Below are 22,806 nucleotides of genomic sequence, written 5' to 3' on the forward strand. Positions count from 1 at the left end.
CATACTTCTACTAAAAACAAAATATTTGTTGGAATTCAAACTTGACTGGACATTCTGTATTTTTATTTATTAAATCTAGCAACCTTAATCCATGGAGGATAAGAAAACATTAAGAAAACGATAATCAGCATGTTAGAAATATAGAAAAGATGCAGCAACCAGAGAGAGAAGTCAAGTGGGAGCGTGACCTCTCAGGAGAGAGCAAAATCTCCATCATGTATTTGAGGTTTTCTAAGTAAATCCCAAAAGGAGGGGATATATGTATACGTATAGCTGATTCACTTTGCTGTACAGCAGAAACTAACGCAACACTGTAAGTCAACTATACTTCAATAAAAATTTTAACAAATAAATAAATTTTTTAAAATTTCCACAGTAGTAGGGGATGGGAAGACGTTTCCATACTCCCCACGCCCCCTTATTACTATTATTTTGTTGCATTAATATAACATTTTGATTCCAAAAATCCCAAGTAATATCCTTCAATTTAGGTGGGTCTAAAATCAAACCTATAAAAATTGTATTGCCTGGTGGGACTAGCAGTGGTTCATAAACTATAATACGCAGAAAGATAACCTGGGTTTCTTACTAAAATACTAATAACAGTGTCCCACACCCATATATTCTGATTGCATATATGTGGATTGGGCCCTAAGAATGTGCATTTTAGCAAACAATGCAGGCAAAACTTTGATAACATTTTGAGGAACACTGGCTTAGCACTTGCTAAATCTGCTGTATCGTCATACACATATATATTTATAAGACTTATGAATAGAAGTTGACGGAATCTTGTGCTTTTTCCCCAGGTATCATTTAGTCTTTATTAATAATTATGAAGGAGAGCACTAAAACCGTCTGAAGCTTTCCTCGTGGCTTGTAGACAAGAACGAACCCCATAGAAAGAGCGATGTAATATTTTTCTATGAAAGCAAACTTTCATACAGAACAGAAAACAGTCTCACAGAGACCAGGATTGGGACCTGGCAAGTGAGCAGCTCCTCTTAGTGATGCAGTGGCTATGAGTCTCCATCCTCTAGACACGTGCCTGGTGCAGCTGGAAACCAGGAGATGCTGATTTTACATCGAGGAGTTCTGATTCTCAACTCCCTGGAGCATAAATATTTTAGAAATGTAGAGTGTGAGTAGGAAGTGAAGGGAAAATGTCCTGAAAGTGTACCCACCGTTAGAAAGAAAGAGCCTGCAGAGCGGTGGGGAGACTTGGCGGTTGAACTCACAGCCCCTACTACGAACGGGTGCTGACAGCTCAGCCCTCTCTCTGGGTCTGTGTGCATCACACCCATTTAATCCTCACGGCGACTCTAAGGCTAGATATTACCATGACCTTCATTTATGGAAGAGGAAGCCGAGACAGTGAAAGAGTAAATAATGGATGACATATTTACTAGTAAGTGAATTAGTTACACACATAGTAAGGGGCTGCACCAGGCTTTTAATCTAGGCTGACTGACTTACATTCGTAATATTAGGAAATTTTAAGCACTATTCAAAATATTATCGAGTAAAGAGTATCCCTAAGATAATATACATCTTCAGCTAATTCAGTTCCTAGTTACTGGCAATTTCAGTTTAAAGCCAATATATGACCAAATGTTTCACTTTAAAATTGTGTTCTCCATGTAGCATGGGGCTCTTGCTAGAACAGATTAAGGCTTTTTTCCCCCTGGATCTGACCACAGGAAACATAATATCTGCACTATTTCTCTCCACATTTGTCTCAGAGCTCACATCAAGATTTTTAGAAACTTTTTCAGTGATCAGTTTTTTTATCATCATGTTCTCGGTGGGTGAGTTTCTGATTTAGATTTGTCTCTTTTCCTGAAAGAAATAGAATTTAATCTTATGTAAGTCTAATATACGAGACATGTCTTTTCATCATGTGTATAAATTTCCTCTCCTAGTATTTAAAATGCGATTAAAGTTCAACAAGTCCCCAAAGTTAAACCAAAGGAGCATTGCAAGTGATGTATCCTAATTATTCTGGGCTAGCAGGAAGGAGAGCCATACTTGAATAGCAAATGACAGCTTTCATATCACCTTCCAAACCCCTGGGCCGCAGCTCATGCCCCTCTGGAGAGCTTTAAAGGAGAAGGGAAGAGCATTTGTAATAAAATAATCATAAGCTGGGTAAAGCAGAATTCACCTGCATGCACACCTGTGTGTCTGTGTAACACACAGTTCACTCCACACGCTCCTCTCCATTTTTCTAGCAGGTACCACGAGGGAGAGGCTTGCAGTTATTCTAACTGTACTCCTGGCCAGGAGATCAACTGAGACAAAATAAGGAAGAACACGTACATACCATCAAATCAAAGCACAGGTTAGCCACCACAAAGAGAAAGGCCATCATACCTGATGAAACGCACAGACTGGAGAAACAGGTTAAACCCCACAAGATGACAAATAACACGGATGAAAGTAGACACCTGTGTGTACTGAAATCCAAAGCTCCCAGCATACAAATAAACATGAGGAGAAAACTAAGAAGCAGAACACTAAAAAAGAAAATCTCAAGGATTTAGTCTACAGTCAGCTTGACATAAGAGCAATTTGACATGGTTGCCAAAGTTAGCATGACAGCAGACATGATCCGATATTAAAAATCTTGTTTGAGTTTCGACTTCAGAGCATATCTGGTTAAATAATTACATGGTTAGAGCTCACCGGTCAGAGTAGGATCTAAATAATTTCAGAGACAGGAGAAATTTTTCTATGGCCTTCAGGTTTAAGTGATAAAAGCTGTAGAATTACTAGTACTGAATAAGAAAATACCCTAGAATTTGGAAAATAAAGATATTGTCATGAAATTCAAGAGCTGAGTGAAATTATTTGTATATTTATTCTTCTCACACATCATAGAAACTATGATTTTTATATTCAGATTATGAATTCATTCTTCTTCTTCTATGTATAGTACAAATTCTTGTTTTATCATATGATGTTTAAATTATTATACAATATTTGATTATAAAAATACATGTTACAAAACATAAAATAAATAACCATGACCACATTACCATACTTAATTTCAATGTTACAAATATGATTGAATATATGTGTTTATTGTCTCAAATTCTGTCTCTCTGTCCTGCTGCCAAGCAACTACAGATGGCTCCTAATTTATGATGGCTCAACTTAGGATTTTCTGACTTTATGATGGAGTGAAAGCAATACGCATTCAGTAGAAACCATACTTTGAATTTAGAATTTTGCTCTTTTCCTGGGCTAGGGATCATGGCCTGCTACCCTCTTGTGATGGGGGCAGTGAGCACAGGTCCCCCATCAGCCAGGTGACTGCAAGGGTGAACAATCGATACACGTAATACCATTCCATACCCAGACAACGAGTCTGCTTTTCACTTTCAGTATTCAGCAAATTACATAAGATATTCAACACTTATAACAAAATAGGACTTGTGTTAGACGATCTTTCCCAGCTGTAGGCTAACGTAAGTGCTCTGAGCACATTTAAGGCAGGCTGGGCTAAGATAGGACGTGTCCTAGATTGTGTGTTAAATGCATTTTTGACTTATGGTATTTTCAACCTACTATGGGTTTATTGGGACAGAGCCTCATTGTAAGTCTAGGCAGATGTATAGATTGAATTTTGGCTTCATGGTATGCATTCAACAATTTATCATATATTTTTATTTTTAAAATTGTGTTTCGGACTTTATAGAAGAAGTGTAATGTGCTAAGACTCGCTTTTGGGGACTCATATTTATTTCTATAAGACTCATTCATGTCACTGAGTACGGCGTTAGTTTGTTCAACATCATATCTGTCAAACAGTTTCTTTAATTTAATATACATAAATGGGCATTTGGGCCACTGATTCAGTCCACTCCCTTATAAACATTGCTATTAATACCTCCTACCTGTCCCCTACTGCATTCTTGTGTAAGGAAGAAAAATCATCTTCCCTCCACTCTTTTGAGTTCTTGGCTGAGACACTCTGTCATAAGAGACAGATTAACAAGAGGAAAACAAACACAGTGTATTAACACGTATACCTCACATATACATGGGAGATACACAGGGAAAAGTGTATCATTTACTCCCCAAGGTGGCTTAGAATTCAGGCTTAAATACCATTTTAATAGGGAAAGGGGAGGGGGGATGTCGACAACTTAGGGGAGAGGAAATGATTTTTAGGAAAGATGAATGAGCCCTCAGAAGGAGAGATGGGGGACCTGACAGTTTGTGACAGAGTTTGTCTGCGTGTGGAATTGATTTCTAGTCTCTCCTGTGATTAAGAGTCAATCCTCCCTGGTTGATGAAACTCCTGGGGAGTGGATGTGTGGCCATGCAGTTCCTTTTGTAGAAGTGATGTTTGGACAGATAAAAAGAGTTCAGAGAAAGCCTCTCCCTCTACCACCTTTTTACCAAGTGCCTACAGCTCAAAATAATCAATACACCAAAGTGGCATAATTTGGTGTGGTATGTCCTGAATATCTACGTCATACTTGAAGTGGTGTATCTGCTCCCCTTCACTTGCAAGATAATAAAAAATACTGCAGGATTACAGAGTACTGAATGCTAATCTATTCCAAAGTGGTTTTTACCATTGTACACTCAAAACAACAAATTATAAAATTTCTCCTCATTCCATACCCTATCCAAAACTGGCTATTGTCACACATCTTACTTGTGGCCAAAATAATGAGTGTAAAATTCTATCTTATTGTGATCTCACTTATATTTATTTCACTAATTACACGTGAAGTTAAGAACATATTTTTATTTGTTTATTTAACATGTTTTCTCCTATTTTAAACAACCAATCCTTTCTTAGGTCTGTTTTTACTTTGTTGTTTTTCCCTTTGCTTATTAATTCCCAGAAATTCTTTCTACGTATAGTGTACTGTGTGTTGGTTCCAGATGTCACAAATACCCTCTTTAGGTTGATGGCTCTCGGGAATGTGGAGCGTCTGAGATTGTACCCCACCTGCAAAGGCACACGTTAGCTCGGCAGCACCACGTCACAGGTACTGACGAAGGCAAGACAATTCTAAAGAAGAGAGAAGAAACCATTACTCACAACACAGCAGCAAACATCATGAGTATTACCATATTTTCATCCTTTCTGCTGCTCTCAATTCCATGAGAATGAAGAACTGGGTCAAGGCTGACAGGACTCCCTCCTTGACCAAACTCTACTAGGCTCCCTCTTAGCCCTGTTCTTGACCAGCCTCCACCTAGGCTTATGAAGTTTTGAACAAAACACTAACATGGTTGCTAACACCTCAAGGCCACATCACTAGGGTGATCGTCCCACCTTTTAAAGTGCCTTCCTGAAAAAACTGAAGCTGCGAAAAGAATGTACTATTTGTTCCATCCAACACCTGAAGACAGGGCCCTGGTCCCCCAGCCTCTGTGGAAGGGGAGGAGCCTAATTTCCATAAACGTCAGTTAGCAAACCCGGATGGGGTTCATGGACCAACATTCCTGTCCTCCTTTTGTATTTTTCATTCACTCACTCTACTGCGCCGTTGCTCACGCGCCTTTAAAATACTGAGTCACCTCTGTACAAATTGGAATTGAATTCAGTTCATGCTGGACTCTTCCTTATAGCAGTAGTACAGCATGATGAAAATCCATCCTTCCAGCTCTATCTAGCATTCAGCTGTGTCTATCTCTGACAAGCACATACATACCACATGCAAAGTAGACAGGATTCACAGCTAAGGGACTCAGGGCTAAGGGTCCTGCCTATGTTGACCCAAGAGCAAACACTGTACCAAGCAGCAAACATGCCCGTCCTCCTGGTCCTCCTTCACGCCCTCCACACGCACCCAGGGAAGCAGGCAGTTAGTTACACAGTAGTTACACCAATCCCTTTGACCTACACAGTCAAACACCTACATAGAGCTGACTCAGATCAGGAGAGCTTTCAGTCTGTCACATGCAGCAAAATCATGCAAGGATGCTCAGGACCTGTGGCAAACTGTTTCTTCAACTGACTTTTTCACAACATTTAAGGTGGGTTTTTTTTTTGTTGTTTTTTTTTTTTGCCGGCCATGATTTATTTGTCCTTTTTCTTCAAACAGGATAACCAAAGATACAGACAGTATTCAATAAAATAAAATAGATGAAACAAATTCTAAGAGACTGCAATGCCACATGTTACATTTAACCTAATTATATTCATGCTTGCCTTGGGATGGGGAATAGATCATTCAGTAAGAACATACAGTAAAAACAAAATACGTCTTATCATGTACAACTTTTAAACTACAATAATGATGCACCTTAATTACTTCCATGCACACAAGTCTAACATTACAGTTCTTTTTTTAAAAAAATAAACACAATTAAGACTTCTAGGAGCATTTTATAATAAAGTAATTCCTAATTGTTCTTTGTAGATAGATCAAACACCTCCAAAATACAAATTCCTGTACACAGTGAGTGCTTTACTTAAAATGAATACTTAAGTAAATTAAGTACATGGACAGCCTTAGGATAAGCTGACATTATATATTCAGCTAAGTAGGCAACAAACCATAGTGCCAAATGGAAAAAGTGTATTTGCAAATAAATTTCAAAAACTAAGTTAACTTTTTATAATGAAATACAGAAAATATACTGATTTGCTAAAATAAATAAGATGTGACGTAGTAACACTTCACTATAAAGAATGCATAGCAGAACATTTATAAATGGTGAGTGAATCTTATTAAGAATAGTTTATTACAATAAACGCTGGCTAAATAGAAATGCATATTGTGAAGCACTATGGCTGGCATATGTTTTGCCACATACTTTTGTTCCTTGAGGTAGATAACACATGTGTACCAAATTTGGCATTCATTTTCAGTTGCTGCTGGTATCATGTGTTTTTAAGAAATGTGTACACTATGAAAAACTTGAAAATACTCATGAATGAAAAATGTTTTAGGAAAAAAATAGATATTTTCATGCAATTATGTACAGTCTCACTGTGTAAATTTCGAGGCAAGATTTTTGTTTCCTGTAAAACAGATCATTATTCTATGAGAGAATGTTTTTTACTTGTCTTAGTGCATTTCTTTTGTCTCCTCCTGCATTGAATTATTTTGCTCTATTCTTTATTTTTGTGCGCAAACGATATGCCAGTTAAAACGAAAACCAACTCACATGTAGAAAAAAAGTCTGGATTTTAAAAACCAAGAAAATATCCTTTCTAAATGATAACACCTGATTCAAGTAAAAAAATGACTTAAACACTAGTAATAAAGAAGACAAAACACATTTCATGAAGAATACAAAAAGAAATGTCCGCTGAGTGTTTTAGTTCAGATGTTTCAGAATGCTGCTGTATGTTTTATGAGGAATCTGAGGGGAAGATTTCATAGCAGAAGGTGTTAATGTGGCCTGTGTTGACTTAAGTGGTGACCCAACTGGACTGTGAAACTGTGGGATGCCTATGGATTCAAGCTGCTTGTTAAAGAGGAACTCCCCACTGTTGTTCAGAAATCCTTCCTCATTTCCTCTCTCCCCAAGCTTCCCATCCTCTACCGGCTCAGTTTCTAGCATTTCAGTATCCTCTTTCCGGCTAAAGAACTTGTCCAGGTAACTGGTGTAAGTGTTTTCCTTTTCAATTTGCTCATCTTTCCTTACCTCACAGCAAAACTGATTTATGAGAAAAGAGTCCTCCCCACCTCCCACAACCTGGCTATCCCAAGAAGACTGGTACAAGCCTTCTAATTGAGCCAAATTGGCCATTCCCTTCTCCTGTTTTTCTCGGCTTACTGACTTGGATATCAAACTTTTCAATTCTAGTTGGGACGCTGAGCTATTCAAGTCATTTAATTTGTCAACAACATCAGTAGGCTCATGTTGTGAACTAAGTTGAATAGTTCCTGCAATAAAGGAATCAAAGTCAAATCCCTGATTCTTTTCCCTTTCTTTTTCAGCCAGTTGCTGTGACGCTTCCTCTAGAGCTATCTGGGCTTTAACCTGGAAAGATCTATAATAAGCCTGGGTTCATAGTAATGATTAACTTCACTCTCTCTCCAAACTAAGTTATCTAAGTATATGATGATGACCTCGTTTTATAGTTACAAGTATGGCTACACTCAAGATCACAATATTTGTTTTCATGATGATCTGAGTATTGTCAACAAGGCTCAGTAGAGTAACTGGTGTCAAAAGCAGGATCCTCCAAATACTTTTCACGATCTCCATCCAAATATTTTCGAGGATCGACTTGTACTTCTTCTTCATCAGTGACATTGGACAGAGCTCTTGGGTCAAGCTGAACTTCATCAATATCAAAGTTGTTATGTATAGGCCAATCATGCTCTGAAAACTGACAATCATGGTTCCCAGTTATAAACGTGACTATGAGTTTCATCCATAAGCAAAATATCATCAACTTCATCTTCAATATGAAAAGAATGACTTGAAATTGGCTCATCCATTGGAAAAGAATAAATGCTCATGTAAGGATGGGAAAGTGCTTCTTCTGCTGTCAACCGATCCATGGGGCTAAATGTCAAAATTTGTTCCAGGAAATCCAGTGCTTCTCGACTAATTCCCGGAAGCAGCCGAGTTAAAGGTTTGCGTGGCTCTGTCATGTCATTTCTAATGTAAACTGGAATTACGCTGAGCAGCTCCCGACAATCTTCCTCATGTACGACAGGAAGAGACTCTAAAATCAGCTGCATCTGTTCAAGTTCATGGGCACCTGCTAAGAGGGTTTTACCGGTCAGCATTTCAGCAAAGACACAGCCTGCAGCCCAACATGTCAATGGCTTTAGTATAATTATTAGGAGAAAGTAAAAGACGTGGAGATCTGTACCATTTAGTAACCAATCCTTCAGAAAGATGACCCTTATGGGAATAATGGGGATCCATGATCCATGCAAGACCAAAGTCGCTTGCTTACTACACAAAGTATTTTTCTCTTTATATTTGGATCATCATGTGAATTGATTTCAGTGCTGTGATTCATACACATAAAATGAACCAAAAAGCCATGCTTTCTTCTAAATGACTAAAAACGTTGCATCTCATTCAAGGGATTAATCCATCAGCAATTATTTTCTAGTATATATAGTGAAAACTAAAGATCTAACTTCAATATTCCTCTAAAAATAACAAATTATTTGTAGGATCATTTCCCTTATGCCATGCAAAGGGAAGTCTGAAACATCTGAGTTTTCACATAAGTATGTCGGCTCCTGAGATTTTTTTTTTGCTGTTCTATCATTTCATTTGACTACCCCTTTAACTCACAGTCTCAACTATCCTAGGTTTAAAATCAACTTTCCTATCTGGTAGAACAATTTCCCTAGTCCATACGCTTTGTATATAAATATGAGAAAGATCTTGCCAAAGTTTAGCAAAATCTTGCTGGGATTTTAATTGGAATAGTACTGTGTCTGAATATCAATTAGGAAATAAATAAATAAATTATATTTTCCAGAAAAGTTTTAATTAGTTACTGAGGTACTTTTTAATGAAATAAATATTGAATTTTCTATATGCTTCCTGTTAGTTTCTAAAATTTAGTTGACCCTTGTATATTGATCTTCAAGCAGTTACTCTGTTAAATTTGTCTATTATTTCTAATCATTTGTTGGTATACTATTTTGGATTCTCAACGAAGATAGTCACATCTTCCACAATATTCACAGATTTGTTTTCTTTATCATTCTTATAATATTTATTTTCTTTTTTCATTGGAAATACTAGTTGGGGTCAGAAAGCAAGGAAAGTGCACATTTTAATTTTGTTCTTTATTTAGAGTGAATTCTTCTAAAATTTCACTGTTGAGAATTATAATTTCTGAAAGAATTATGTAGATACACATTATCAGCATAAGTACCAGTACTGAACTGATTTCAAAAATAAATGTTGAAATTTGTCAATACTTTTCCTACACTTACTGAGATGCTCATATGTCTTTCTACTTTAATGTGTAAATATGGTAAAGCACCACATTTTGTTAAAAACTGTCCCAATATTTGTAGGTTAACTCCATTTCATAATATATTGGATTTTTGCACATGGTTTGTGTTTGCTAACATTTTAAGATTTTTTAAAAATCTATATCCATAAATGCAATAATTCAGAAAACTTTTCTTTTCCTGCATGTGTCTAATTTTGTTAAAGCAGTTGTGCAGACCTCATAAAAATATTTGGGAGGTGTTCTGGGTTTTTTTTGTATTCTATGAGAAAGAAACTTAAATATACAAAGAATGACCAGTTTCCTCATATTTTGAAAAGAATTTACATAGTATATCAATTTACTTGCTTTAGGAAAATGCTTAAAATTGATTCTTTTTTAAGTTGGTTACAGTATTAGTTAAGCATTCTTACTTGAATTTATTTTAATTAACTCTATTTTCCTAGAAAGTTATCCATCTCATCTAAGCTACAAATACATTGCCTTGAAGTTTTTAATAGCATTCTCATCCATTTTTAAATGTGTGCTACAATTGTAGCAATAAATTGCATTAAATAAATTGCACTAAAAATAAACACATTGTACTAAAATTATTACATTAGGTATGCTTTCTCATTTTTGTTTCTTAACTCCCTTCAAAAATATTTTTTTATTTAATTAGTCATATAAAAGGATTAACATTTGGCTTTGTTGATATTGTCTATTATAACTTAGTGTTCTGTATCATTAATTTCTTCTTCAATATAATATTTTCCTTATTATTTTACTGACATCTTAATTCAAATGATAAGGTCATTATTTTTAAATATCATTTTATTAGAAAAAATTATGATATTTCCCTCTAAGAATTATTGTCACTGTATATCACATTCATTGATATGCATATATATTATATTCTACTTATTTTATAAATTATCACCATGAATTATTTTCGGACTGAGGTTTTTAGCAGTGTGCTTTTAAATTTTCAAGCACAGAGATTTTTGTTGTTGTTTACTGTCTTTTATTGGCTGTTAAAATTTACTTGTCTTATCATAAGAGGAGGAGTTTTATACATTCTTAATTTTGATAGTTATCAAAAATTGCTTTTTATTTTAGAAAATGGCCAGTTTGTACATGTTCAATGTGTGCTCAAGTAATTCACAATCTATTATATTCATAGTTTAATATTTTCAATAAATGGAAGTCACCATTTGTGTTGTTCAAAATTTTTATATCTTCACTAAATTCTTGCCTGCAAAACAAATAATTAAGAGAGATATGGTACAGTTACATACTGCAATGGTGAATTTTTCTTTTTTTTCTACTGTTGTGAAAATTTATGTAGTTTTAGACTATTTTATTTTTTGCTTACTTAGTTAACTGACTGTTTTGTCCAGTAACAAACTCAACTATTTTTTTCCCTCTTGTGTCTTTTCCATCCTTTTATTTTCAAGCTTTCTATAGTCTTATGATTTTAGTGTGTATCTTATAAATAGCATGCTACTAGATTTTCATATATAATCTGGTATCCTAGTCTTTTACTTGGCACAATTAGTTTAAATCCCCTGTGGTAATAAAAATATTCAGATTTCTTTTCAAACATCACTTGTTGCTTTTGGGTTTTCTATACACGCACACCTCATACCTATTTCGGGTTTGGTTACAGACCACTGCAATAAAGCAAATATTGCAATAAGGCAAATCCCACAAATTTTTTGTTTTCCCAGTGCATATAAAAGTTACGCTTATAGTATCCTGATGTCTGTTAAGTATGCAATAGCATTATGTCTTAAAAAACAATTCATATACCTTAATTTAAAAAATACTTTCAAAAAAATAAAAAAAATTAAAAAAAAATACTTTCTTTGCTAAAAATGCTAACCATCATCTTAGCCTTTAGAGAGTTGTAATCTTTTTGCTGGTGGAGGGTGCTGCCTCGATGGTGGCTGCTGAAGGCTGGGGTGACTGGAAATTTCTTAAAACAAGACAACAGTGGAGTCTGCCACATCGATTGACTCTTCCTTTTATGAACACTTTCACTGCTGCATGCAATGCTGTTTGACAGCATTTTATCCATAGTAGAACTCCTTTCAGAATTGGAATCAATCCTCTCAAACCCTGCTTCTGCTTTATCCACTAAGTTTAGATAATATTCTAAATCCTTTGTTGTCATTTCAACCATCCTCATAGCATCTTCACCCAGAGTAGATTCCATCGCAAGGAACCACTTTCTTTGCTCTTACAGAAGAGGCAACCCCTCATCCAGAGATGGCAGCAATTCACTCACCTCTTCAGGCTCCACTTCTTTTTTTTTTACATCTTTATTGGAGTATAATTGCTTTACAATGGTGTGTTAGTTTCTGCTTTATAACAAAGTGAATCAGCTATACATGTACGTATATCCCCATATCCCCTCCCTCTTGCATCTCCCTCCCTATCCCACCTCTCTAGGTGGTCACAAAGCACCGAGCTGATCTCCCTGTGCTATGCAGCTGCTTCCCTCTAGCTAGCTATTTTACATTTGGTAGTATATATAACTCCATGCCACTCTCTCACTTCGTCCCAGCTTACCCTTTCCCCTCGCCGTGTCCTCAAGTCCATCCTCTACATCTGCATCTTTATTCTTGTCCTGTCCCTAGGTTCTTCAGCACCTTTTTTTTTTTCTAGATTCCATATATATGTGTTAGCATATGGTATTTGTTTTTCTCTTTCTGACTTACTTCACTCTGTATGACAGACTCTAGGTCCATCCACCTCACTACAAATAACTCAGTTTCGTTTCTTTTTATGGCTGAGTAACATTCCATTGTATATACGTGTCACATCTTCTTTATCCATTCATCTGTCAATGGACACTTAGGTCAGCCTCCACTTCTTATTCTAGTTCTCCTGCTGTTTCAACCACATCTGCAGTTACTTCCTCCACTGAAGTCTTGAACATCTCAAAGTCGTCCATGAGGGTTAGAATCAACTTCTTCCAAATTCTTGTTAATGTTGATATTTTGACTTCTTCCCATGAATCCTCTTATTGGTATCTAGAAGAGTGAATCCTTTCCAGAAAGTTTACAGTTGACTTTTCCCAGATCCATCAGAGGAATCACTATCTGTGGCAGCTATAGTCTCACTAAATGCATTTCTTAAGTAATGAAACTTGAAAATAGAAATTCCTCCTTGATCCATGGGTTGCAGAATGGATGCTGTGTTAGCAGGCATGAAAGCAACATGAATCTCACTGTCCATCTCCATCAGAGCTCTTGAATAACGAGGTGTGTTGTCCATGCGCAGTAATATTTTGAAGGGAATCTTTTTTTTTTTTTTTCTGAGCAGTAGGTCTTAACAGTAGGCTTACAATAGTCAGTCAACCATGTTGTAAACAGATGTGCTACTATTCAGTCTTTGCCATTCCATTGATAAAGCACAGGAAAAGTAGATTGAGCATAATTGTTGAGGGTCCTAGGATTTTCAGATGGTAAATGAACATTGGCTTCAACTTGAAGTCACCAGATACATTAGCCCCTAACAAGAGAGTTAGCCTGTCCTTTGAAGCTTTGAAGCTAGGCATTGACTTCTCCTCTTTAGCTATAAAAGTCCTAGATGGCATCTTCTTCCTATAGAAGGCTGTTTTGTCTACACTGAAAATCTGTTGTTCAGTGCAGCCACCTTCATTAATTATCTTAGCTAGATCTTTGGGATAACTTGCTACAGCTTCTGCATCAACACTTACTGTCTCACCTTGCATTTATGTTATGAAGATAGCTTCTTTCCTTAAACCTCATGAACCAACCTCAGCTACCTTCAGACTTTTCTTCTGCAGCTTCCTCACCTCTCTCAGCCTTCAGAGAATTGAAGAGTTGTGGCCCTGCTCTGGATTAGGCTTTGGATTAAGGGAATGTTGTGGCTGGTTTGGTCTTCTACTGAGACCACTAAAATTTTCTTCACAACAGCAATAAGGCTGTTTCACTTTTTTATAATTTGTGTGTTCACTGAAGTAGCACATTTTTAAAAAATTGAAGTATAGTTGATTTACAATGTTGTATTAGTTTCAAGCATACAGCAAAGTGATTCAGTTATATATAATTCTTTTTCATATTATTTTTCATTATGGTTTATTATGGATATTGAATATAGTTCCCTGTGCTATATAATAGGTTTCTGTTGGTTATCTATTTTATATATAGTAGTGTCTATATGTTAATCCTTAACTCCTAATTTATCCCTCCCCCACCCCCTTTCCCTTTTGGTAACCATAAGTTTGTTTTCTATGTCTATGAGTCTGTTTCTGTTTCGTAAATAAGTTTGTTTGTATCATATTTTAGATTCAACTTGTAATTTCCTTCAAGAAATTTTCCTCTGCATTCAGAACTTGGCTAACTGTTTGGTGAAAGAGTCGTGGCTCTCAGCCTATCTTGGCTTTCACATAAGCTTAATCATTTCTAGCTTTCGATTTAAAATGAGATATATGTGACTTTTACTTTCACTTGAACACTTAGAGACCATTGTGGGGTTATTAATTGTCCTAGTTTAAATAGTTTTGTGTACAATAGGGAGGCCTGAGGAGAGGGAGAGGGACAGGGGAATGGTCGATTGGTGGGGTAGTCAGAACACACACAACACTGAAGATTAAATTCCTGACCTTATATGGGTGAGGTTTGTGGTGTCCCCAAAACAATTACAATAGTAACATCAAAGATCACGAATCACAGATCACCAAAATCATATAACAATAATGAAAAAGTCTGAAATATTGCAAGAATTGCTAACACAGAGACACAATGTGAACAAATGCTGTTGGAAAAATGGCGCCAATAGACTTGCTAGACTCAGGGTTGTCACAAACATTCAGTTTGTAAAAAATGAAGTATCCACAAAGCACAATAAAGTAAAGTGCAATAAAAGGAGTATACCTGTATTTTTCTCCTTATATGTCTCTTTTAAGTGATAGTAGCTATGTTACATAGTCTTTTTCTATTATTTATTGGTTGTCTTAGACATTTTATCATGAGCATTTAATTTATAAAAGCTGACAAGCAGCATATCAGTCCATTTGCCGAGTGACGTATGGAAAATAAAATTATTTCATTATTATCACCCTATGTGTAATTTTGTCCTATTATGAAGTTCTCTTTATTTCCCAAATTAAATATGATAAATTATAAACAAATAATAATTGTACAAAATGTTTGATTTGATTAATGTAAGTCAAGAAGGGATTCTTGCTCACCAATTTTTAAAATATATTTGTAAAATATTTTTAGCTTTTGGAGTTTTAATATACATGTGTAATAGGGAAGAATACATCTGACTCCATATTAGATCTCCTTCTTTTTCTTTAACCTTTGTATTCTATTGCTTTCGCTACAAGTTAAGATTGTTGCCTCTAGCCTGAAATATACAGGATGGCCCATTCTCAAGTATCTGGCCTTTAAAGGTGTAACACTTCTCCATTCATATAGAGATAAAAAGTTGCAGAACAGAGAATAACATTCGTCTTATTGGAGGTTTACTTGAACATCATGACCAGACTTGTGTGGACAGCTGTAAGAACAAATGATCTGACACTAAGAAGTTTTCAAACAAGCTACACACCCCTTCCCTTTTAATATAAAAGAAGACTGAATTCTAACTCAGGGAAGATGGTTCTCTGGGAAGCTAGTCCACCATCTTCTCTGTCTGCTGGTTTTCCGAAAAAGTCGCTATTCTTTGCACCAACAACTCAATTTATTGGCCTGTCATGCAGCAAGCGGTACAAGCTTGAACCCGTTAACACATACAAGGAAATACACTCTTTTTAAGTATACAATTCAAATGCTATTGATAAGTATATAAAGTTGGATAACAGTTACCACACAGCCATGATTACTAAATCCACATACCCCACCCATCTGGAAATGACTAATCTGCTAAGAGTTATGACTTTTTTGAGTTTCATAAATAGAATCATAAAGTATATATTCATCCATGTGTCTTGTTTTTGCCATGAACAAATTTCTTTTGCATTTCACCCATGCTATTTTTTGTAGCAGCATTTTTCTTTGTTTTTTCATTAAAAGCTTTCAATTGTATATATTTTCACCACATTTTTTATCTGTTCACAAGTTGATAGACATTTTCATTTTGGGAGGAATATGAATGGACTGATATTAAAAAACTGAATGTAAGTATTTGTGTGTTTATATTTTAATTAATCTTGGGTAAATATCAAAAAGAGGGACTGTTGAGTCATGTGGTGACATTTACCTGTACATTTACCTATGGAACGCACTGTGAAGCTAGTGTCTAAATTGGACACACCATTTATTTTCATCCCAGCAGCAACGTAGGAGGGTATGTGTTGCTTGCTACAGCCATGATTTTTTATGTGAGCCACTCTAATGGGTGTATAGTGACATTTAATTGTCATTATAATTTGCATTTAATTTGTAATTTAATTTAGATTGTATTTAATGACTAAGTATGTTGCGCATAGCCATTCATTTACCTACTTTAGTGAAGTATTTGTTCAGATCTTTTACCCATTAGTATTGAGTCATTTGTCTTATTACTGAGTTGGAAGTATACATCATATATTCTGAATATAAGTCCTTTATCAGATACACGTTTTGCTAATACTTTCTCTGAGACTATAGTTTACTTTTCATTTTCTTAACTCTCTTTTGAGGAGCAGTACTCGTTAATTTTGATTAGATTTCCTTATCACTGTTTTTCTTTTATAGTTTGTGTTTTCATGACCTAAGAAATACTGTAAGAAAGATTTTTCTTCTAAATTTTCTTTGAAAAGTTTTATAGTTTTAGGGTTTACATTTAGGTCTATAATCAGCTCAACCATCTTGAACCACAGGATTAAACCCCTGGGTTTGGTTTAAGAAACACATTCAATGTCTGAATGTGTATTCAAGCAAAACCCAGGACAAATTTGAAAAGTGTGTAGATGAATGTGCCTTAAGCAGAGAAATATGTTTCCTAAATCCAGGGTGTCTCGTATTTTGAGAATTTACTTATGTGACTCCACATGTACTATATTAATAATTTTCCACGGTTGATACATCTAGTTAATAAGATTTTAAAAATTCTACATAGGATAGATTTTCCAATGTGAGAAGATTTATTGATTTCCGAGTATTATAGCTCCATAAAAATTTAGAAACATACCCAAATAAATTTTTGTTATCACTGGTGAAAGCAAAAGTAGTTGAGACATAGCAGTTGAGAGGGAGATTCAATGTATTAAGATTGTACATCCACAGCAAACAGATTTTGAAGAAAAGATTATACAGAAAGGCACAATGCTTACTCCACACTCTCAGTAAGAATCAGTTTCGTTAATTTCTCAAATGGTAAAAAAAAAATATGCAGAATCATTAAAAGCACACAAACTATAAAACAAAAATCAGATTTCCTCTTCTTCCTCCTTTCCAACAAATTATCATTATATTTATCTCTTGTTTTTCACTCCAAGCTTCTAACAACATACTGTCACTCACAGATTACACATCCTCATTGAAACCACTTACTTCTAAACCCATCAATCTGGTTAGTCATTTTACAGCAGGATGAAAGCCAGACTGGAAAACCAATGGCTGTTTTCTTCAATTAATCTCACGTTGCAAATTAACACAGTTTCCCACTCTGTTGATCTGGAAATTGTATTTCTTTTGTTCCCATTCTGACCTCAACAGATATTTTAACAATATTTTGGCAGATTTTTTTTTAAACACAAAATAGTAATACGTACTGGGAACGGGCTTATGAACAGAACTTGGTCCCTACAATTCAGGAAGTGATAATTTAGTAAGAGAGTGAGAAATGTAAACACATCATGATAAGAGGGTTAGTAAATGCTTGCAGGGATGAAGTGATGGTTGATGAGAGGCTGCCCTAGACCCCTCTCCGTGCTGCATGGATTGGAGAAGCCTCAAGAGGTGAAAATCAGCAAATGTGGAAAATAATGAACATCGAAACTAAAGTACACTTTGAAGCGGAGATTAATTCCCAGATATTTGATTTGGACAAATGAGTAGATGATAATGACATTAACATTAAAAATTGCTAATGCAAATGAACTTTTTCACAAAGCAGAAATAGAGTCACAGATGTAGAAAACAAACTTATGGTTACCTAAGGGGATGGAGGAAGGAGGGATAAATTGGGAGATTGGGTTTGACACATACACATTACTATATATAAAATAGATAACTAATAAGAACCTACTGTATAGCACAGGGAACTCTACTCAATACTCTGTAAAGACCTATATGGGAAAGTAATCTAAAAAAGAACGGATGTATGTATATGTATAACTGATTCACTTTGCTGTACACCTGAAACTAACACAACATTGTAAATCAACTATAGTCCAATAAAATTAATTTAAAAAATGGCTAAAGCAGAAGCAGATACACCTAAATATTAATTGTATAATAAATTATTATAGTATTAAAAGCCAGAACATTTAATTTTTAAGAATGTAATATGTTTCATCAAAGCTTGGGATGCTTTTACATCCTTAGATTTTAAATTATTTTTATACAACTATCTCATTTTTTAATTTTTAAGCTTTCTAATTCATAACTTAACTATTCTAGTGATTTAAGTGGTAATCCAACATCATTTTAACTCATAAAATGCTATATTTTGCAAGATTTTTAATTTAATATGAATTTGCTTTGAATTTTTATATGACCACTACCTCTATTAATTAAAGAATAATTACAAAAGTAAATACACAGGGATATTTTAGAGGGAATAATTTCATGTGTCATTGCATTCGTGAATATTTTTTAATTAGGAGGATTCCATTTCTTTGGCTACCTTATTGTGGCAGCAACTCAAAGTATACACAGATAATTAGTGCCTTATGGTTGAAGGAAAGGCCACATTGGCTCTGAAACAATGCAGTCTAGTTTGGGGGAAATACCATTAAGTCTTCCTCATGTGAAAAGAATCCTGCATTGCTATTTTCTACTGAAGAGTGCCTTGCTTGGGAGACAGATGAAAAACTCATCCTCAAAAAGGACATGACCTTAAAGCTACACATTGGAAAAGAAAAGATCTAAAATAAACAAAATCATATTAATCCTAGTGAAAATTACTATTCATCGTACTAATAAGATGCAAGTTGTATGGAAGAAATATCAATAACAGGGTGGGGTGAGCGTAGGGTACACTGAATATAAGCAGCTCAAACATAACAGGTGCAGAATAAAGATTTTCTGAAAGTTCATAATGGACATGAATAAATTATTCGAAAGGCGTTTCTGCACCAGGTGCCAAAGCGTTTAAAAGAGATCAATAGTGAATTAACAGTGTTTAAAACTAATCTGCTCCTCACCTAGACTGTTGACCTACAAATCCAAGCCTTGCAATTCACCAGGAAAGACATTTGCATAAAAAGGCCTAATTATAGAATACAGAGAATTCACTTTTTTAGTAGGACAGACTACATTCTAAATACACTAGATGGAACTAGGTCTGTGGATTTGGTAAGTTAAACACTTCAACTGTTGCTTTACTTAAAATTAAATTTTAACATGTCACATTTATTGAACATATTATGAGGGACTAGTCTTAATCCCTGTCTGAATTCTCGTGTACAATGCCGTATTAAAAATTAAGAAAAGTTTATAATAAATAATACAATTGGAAAAGTGACCACAACGGTGTGTGCGTCGTCAGATTCTTAACTTCTCTAAGTAAATATCGCAAACTTGTAGCTTTAGAAACTATATTTCCACGTTTTCTCATTTTGGATTTAATTACCAAATGCATCAAAGGATGATCTAGGGTGCTTCTGAGGCCAAAAAATTTAGAAAATGTAAGTCAGTCAAAACTTCAGAGAGATGTCTTGGGCTTGTCTGTACACACTGATGTTATTACTTGTTAAGCAACATGTATCCTTAGGTCATTCAAATCTATTTTAAGATACCTCCAAAGAGAGGACGTACTTTTCATAGCAGCTTCACCCCAAATATCAGCACAGTTCACGTTCTCTAAGCATCTGCCCACATTTCAACGGTTTCCTCTGTTAAGTGAAAAGGAACTTGACCTGAAGTGGTCAGCACCTCCAGGCTGTGTATGCACCGCAGTTCCAGCTACTGGGAACTGTCAGAAGTCTAGCCCAGTGGGAGCGGGTACCAGGAAAAGGATGATCACAGCGCCCCCTCGGTCAGACAGCACCCGGGGCCCCAATCCTCTGCTCCGGCTGTGGCCAGGGGGCTCATTCAAGAGCTGCTGGGGCATTCTCACTTGAAGTCTTCATGAGAAAAGCGTTTTGCATTCTGTTTCCCAGAATGTGCTTCACCTCTTCCCTTTGCCAAGATCCCTTCTTGACACCACCCCCGCCCCCCGCTCCCCTGACTAGGCCTTGGAGAGTCGGGACTTGTTTTCTCTGCAAAGTACGTCATTCCTTTATTTCTTTTTTTTTTTTTTTTTTTTTGCGGTACGCGGGCCTCTCACCGTTGTGGCCTCTCCCGTTGCGGAGCACAGGCTCCGGACGCGCAGGCTCAGCGGCCACGGCTCACGGGCCCAGCCGCTCCGCGGCACGTGGGATCCTCCCGGACCGGGGCGCGAACCCGGTTCCCCCGCATCGGCAGGCGGACGCGCAACCACTGCGCCACCAGGGAAGCCCCATTCCTTTATTTTTTATCTCCATAGCCCAACTCCGGCCCATATCTCAGCTTTCAGAGAGTGAATGCCCACGTTTTACTCTGTGAGTGATATTTTCATTTTCAACCGAAGCAACTTGCTTCACTGAGTCATTGTTGCTACTTAAACCGGGAAATAGCACAAGAGCAGGGGGTGAGGGCAATACACACATAATCCACAGAAGTAATTAACTGTATAACCCTAAGTATTAAATTGGAGAGGTCCTTGGCAAAGAGTGGAATCAAATCTCTACAGCATGCCATGGTGAGTACCTTTTTAAATTTTAATTTTATTTAAAAAAATTTTTTCATTGGAGTATAATGGCTTTACAATGGTGTGTTAGTTTCTGCTGTACAACGAAGTGAATCAGCTCTATGTATACATATACGCCTCCCTCCTGGGCCTCCCTCCCACCCCACCCCATCCCGCCCCTCTAGGTCATCACAGAGCACCGAGCTGAGCTCCCTGTGCTACACTGCAGGTTCCCACTAGATCTATTTTACACATGGTCGCGTACATATGTCAATCCTCATCTCCCAATTCGCCCCATCCCCCTTTACCCTGCTGTGTCCACCCATCCGTTCTCTACATCTGCGTCTCTATTCCTGCCCTGCAAATAGGTTCATCTGTGCCATTTTTCTAGACTCCACATATATGTGTTAATATACAATATTTGGTTTTCTCTTTCTGGCTTACTTCACTCTGCATAACAGACTCTAGGTCCATCCACATCTATAAAAATGACCCAATTTCATTCCTTTTTATGGCTGAGTAATATTCCATTGTATATCTGTGCCACATCTTCTTTATCCATTCATCTGTCGATGGACACTTAGGTTGCTTCCATGTCCTGGCTATTGTAAATAGTGCTGCAATGAACATTGTGGTACATGACTCTTTGAATTACGGTTTTCTCAGGGTATGTGCCCAGGAGTGGGATTGCTGGATCATCTGGTAGCTCTATTTTTAGTTTTTTAAGGAACCTCCATACTGTTCTCCATAGTGACTGTATCAATTTACATTCCCACCAACAGTGCAAGAGGGTTCCCTTTTCTCCACACCCTCTCCAGCCTTTATTGTTTGTAGAATCTTGATATTTACTCTTCTTCAATGGAATCCCCAGTTCTCTTTGTACCCGTGATATATTCTGAGCAGTTGCAAAGGCTCCTGGTTGCTCATTCCACCCTCCTTCTACTGCCCTAGAAGCACTGCATGCATACTCCTGCATGCTGATTTCTAAGACCAAAGCTGCTTTATCTCTGATGCTGTCTTTCGTTCTTATCAAAGTCAAGTTTGCTCTTGTGAAAAGGGAGGTAAATGTTGCAAGAGGAACAGGTGTTATCTTGAATCTCAAGGCAGAAACATAGTGTATAAAGCAGGCTAAAGGCAATGCAGAATCGCAAGTGTAGGTTTGGGGTAATGTGCTGACAGATATGCTGTTAAACAAGTCCTTGAAATTTTGCATCCTCATAATTGGTGTCTGGAGTTCAGTGAGAGGAGGGGTTGCAATCACGGCTGAAACAGCTGACGACTTGTCTATCTCAGCACCCAGCATCACTCTGGGATTCTGAATCCACTGACAGTCATCAGTGTGCATAAAGCCATAAAAAAGTCCTTATACAATCATGTGCTCTTTTCTCTTGAAGTGCACTCTTCTGTTTTCATTGATTAAACCTCTTCCCTTCTGGGAAAGAAATTCAGAATTATTATTCTCATCCTCAGGTATTGTTAGAGAAAAACCATCCACAAACCTTTGTGTAAAAGAGAAGTAAACTACCAATGCTTGTCTCCAGTTAAGTTCATACAGTAGTCCAGCATACAAACCATATAACGGCAAATCAATTTTGTCTGAAACAAAGGTGAAAAGCTGCGAATCATGGTACCCAACCCCCTACACTCTCACCCCCTACCCCCATCAGGGTTCATCAGTGAACCCCATCAAACATGCATTTAAAACCCCATGTAGTAACAACCTCATTTCTCAGATGTCGTTCCCAATAAGTAAAATAGTTGACAGACCTCTTAAAAATCCTGAAATGGAAAACCCAGCTCTTAAGTGCTCGTTCAGACTCTTTGTACAAAACTATGAAACAGGGGCTTCCCTGGTGGCGCAGTGGTTGCGCGTCCGCCTGCCGATGCAGGGGAACCGGGTTCGCGCCCCGGTATGGGAAGATCCCACGTGCCGCGGAGCGGCTGGGCCCGTGAGCCATGGCCGCTGAGCCTGCGCGTCCGGAGCCTGTGCTCCGCAACGGGAGAGGCCACAACAG

The 22,806-nt window shown here is 36.8% G+C and overlaps 1 pseudogene; it reads right to left on the bottom strand.

The window, feature by feature from the left end:
* Positions 1-6,919: 6,919 nt before the first annotated feature.
* Positions 6,920-22,136, bottom strand: LOC102979059 (mitogen-activated protein kinase 6-like; annotated as a pseudogene).
* Positions 22,137-22,806: the final 670 nt, after the last annotated feature.

This window comes from Physeter macrocephalus, chromosome 9, assembly GCF_002837175.3.
Source record: "Physeter macrocephalus isolate SW-GA chromosome 9, ASM283717v5, whole genome shotgun sequence".
Lineage (NCBI taxonomy): Eukaryota > Metazoa > Chordata > Mammalia > Artiodactyla > Physeteridae > Physeter > Physeter macrocephalus.